The sequence below is a fragment of the Erpetoichthys calabaricus genome, chromosome 3, assembly GCF_900747795.2.
Source record: "Erpetoichthys calabaricus chromosome 3, fErpCal1.3, whole genome shotgun sequence".
Taxonomy (NCBI): Eukaryota; Metazoa; Chordata; class Cladistia; order Polypteriformes; family Polypteridae; genus Erpetoichthys; species Erpetoichthys calabaricus.
Window position 1 is genome coordinate 286334093 of NC_041396.2, and position 3409 is coordinate 286337501.

Here is a 3409-nt window from a genome sequence, read left to right on the forward strand (position 1 = left end):
ATGCTGTAACTTTCATGGCCGTTTCTTATGCAACGGATGCCCATGTCATAGCGACACGAAAACAAAATGGTAGCATCCATTACAAAACAAATGTGTGTATGTTCATTAACCAAAAATATGAAATAAATTAATTTACTTTTAATATTTCTTTAGTTTTTTTTTTAAGATAGTTATAAGCACTAGGGCCCTCATTTCACCACCTTCTCTTGATCCATCCATTTTAATACCCTGTTTGGCTATTTTTGGAGCATGTAACTCTTCTTTGTACTCTTATTAATAGTAGTTTAACCTCTAGTGTGGTGCCTAAAAGGTTTAAACATGCTGTTGTGCAACCTCTGCTGAAAAAAACGGGTCTAGACCACTCTGTTATGTCTAACTTTAGGCCTATTTCCAAGCTACCGTTTTTGTCCAAACTCTTGGAAAAAGTCATCTACACCCAAATTAAATCCTTCCTGGACGAACACGCAATACTGGAAGTATTCCAGTCTGGGTTTAAAACTCACCACAGCACTGAGTCCTCTCTGTTAAGAGTTTTTAATGATATTATTTTAACAGTGGACTTTGGTGATTGTGTACTACTTATGCTTCTGGATTTAACAGCTGCTTTTGACACTACAGACCAGCGGTTCTCAAACTGTGGGGTGCGACCCCCCAAGGGGGGGTGTGAAGTAACAAAAAAGGGGGTGTGAATGTTGCCATATGTGGCGTAGTTTTGCTATTCGTAGGGAAATTTTAAACTTGTAGCGGTGTATCGGCAGCAAGAAATATAGGAATAAATTTTATTAGGGTTTCAAAAAAACGTTAGTGGGCCATGATTAAAACTGTTATGAAAACTCAGGTCGCAGATACTTAAAGGTTGAGAAATGCTGCTATAGACCATGACATCCTCATATCCAGGCTGGAGCAGTGGGTGGGCATCGCAGGTTCAGCTCTCCAATGGTTTAGGTCCTATCTCTCAGATAGAAGTTTTTGTGTCAGCATCAATGATTTTACTTCCACCTCTGTTGCCCTCCTATGGGGGGTACCACAGGGCTCCATCCTGGGACCTCTTCTGTTCTTCTTGTACCTGATGCCACTATTTTCCTGAAACATGTTATTTCCTTTCATGTTTATGCAGACGACTGTCAGCTTTATTTCCCTCTGAAATGCCCTGGTCCATGTTCTGTCCAGCCCATGCTTGATTTCCTTATTGACATAAGGAGTTGGATGGCATTAAAGTTTATAAATTTGAATGAGAACAAGACAGAAGTCATGCTATTTAGACCCAATGGCACCAGTGGGACCCCCTGCATCAACCTTTCCACTGTGGCTCAATTTGAGAATCAATGATCACAAATTTAGGTGTAAAAATGGATTCCACTTGCTTTTCCCAGTTGAGGCAGCTGTCAAAAATCAAGCCTGTTTTGTCTAAACGCAACCTTGAAACAGTGATACATGCTTTTATAACCTTTTGTCTAGATTACTGCAATGCCCTTCTTTTTGGAATCAGCCAGGCCTCCATTGCTCGCCTACAGCTGGTGCAAAATGCCGCTGCTCAATTTTTAACTGGTACAAGTAAGCATGAGCATGTTACCCCAATTTTGGCTTCCCTTCACTGACTTCCAGTTCATTTTCAAGTCCATTTTAAGATCCTTGTATTTGTTTTTAAATCCTTTAATTACTGTGCCCCATTTTATCTGTCAGAACTGCTGCACCCATATGTAGTGTCTCGCTCTCTCAGATCAGCAGATCAGATGCTATTACTTTTTTCTAAGACACAATGCAAACTTTGAGATGATTGGGCTTTTCAGTTGCAGCTCCAAAACTCTGAAACAATTTACCGTTGCATGTTAGGTAGGCTCCTTCACTTGCTGTCTTTAAATCCTATTTAAAAACACACTTTTACTCCCTGACCTTTAACCCAGAATGATATGTTAACTATCTGTGTACTTTTTATTTGTGTCTGATATGTTGGGTTTTATTGTACAACACTTTGGTCAGCCTTGATGTTGTTTTTAAAGTGCTTTATAAATAAACAAACAAATAAATAAATAAATATTACAATAAAATAAAATTCACAAAAACAAAACTTAAAAATGTAAATGAAGCATAGAAAAACTTACTGTTTAAACGTTGATCTGTATGATCTATTTAAGATCTCATGAGAGTGAGAAGTGATTTTCACTTATGTTTCATTTAAGAATCAACTTTGTCACAGATGTTTCTCCTAACATTCTTTAGCACAGATAGCTTTGGACAAAAAGGAGAGATAAGATACAACTAAGGTAAAAGCAATCAAAACTGAAAATTTGGTTTGAAAAGCATGTTAGGTTTTGTGAGATCTCTTTCTATTCTTGTCTTCATCTCTTTCAAGACTTTATACCTTTTACTTACTATTGGACTGATGATCTATCTATCTATCTATCTATCTATCTATCTATCTATCTATCTATCTATCTATCTATCTATCTATCTATCTATCTATCTATCTATCTATCTATCTATCTATCTATCTATCTATCTATCTATCTATCACTTCACAGCATGGATTTTTTTTTGTTTAGCTTGTTTTTTGTAAATTAGTAACGCTTGTTTGACACACCAGATTTGCAGTACATATTTTTTGTGTCATTGCAACAGTCTCGAATACCTAAACAGGAAGCTGTGACATCATTAACCTATAACTGTAGTTGCTTCATATGTTTTAGAAATAGCCAGTTCTTTTCTACATTACAGAATAACATAAACCGACATGAAGACCTCCTTAACATTGTGCTGCTTCAACTTTCTTGTATATTGTAAGTGAAACTACAATTACACTTTAATGTCTAAATTTACTGAACATATTTGGATTAACTTGCTTAACCAATTGTCAACAATATATGTACATGTTGTTTAATCTAATATTATCTTCTTTTAATTTTTCAGATTCCATAAGTCAGTCTATTGTTAGGATTGACCAGTCTCCTACCAACATAATAAAGCATCAGCAGGAGTCTCTGGAGATAAATTGTCAGCAAAGTAGTGATGGTGCTAATATGTACTGGTATCGACAGCAAGGCACAAGTGAACTTCAGCTTGTTGTACACTCACCATTCATGAGCTCCCCTGTTTATGGAGACAAAATAAAAAACAGATTTAATATTACAAGAGATGTTATAGCAAGTATCACTCTAAAAATTGAAAATGTTCAGACATCAGACACAGGATTTTATTTATGTGCAGCTAGTAGCACAGTGAAATGACACACAGCATCTGTAATGTATAAATGAAAAAGTGGAAACACCTGCATACAGGAAAGGAAATTAATTATGAAAATAAATGCATATTAAAATGTTTGCATATTAATGTGTACTTTTAAAAGTAATGGAATGAATTCTACTTGAAATTAATTGTTTGTATGTGTGTGTTTGTTAGTGTGTTAGTTAAT

The 3409-nt window shown here is 35.7% G+C and overlaps 1 long non-coding RNA gene across 1 annotated transcript; it reads left to right on the forward strand.

Moving 5' to 3' along the window:
• The first annotated feature begins 2680 nt into the window (after nucleotides 1-2680).
• LOC127527014 (uncharacterized) lies at nucleotides 2681-3208 on the forward strand. The gene is made up of 2 exons (XR_007934370.1): nucleotides 2681-2777; nucleotides 2908-3208. It is a non-coding gene; the product is annotated as an uncharacterized LOC127527014 (long non-coding RNA).
• Nucleotides 3209-3409: the final 201 nt, after the last annotated feature.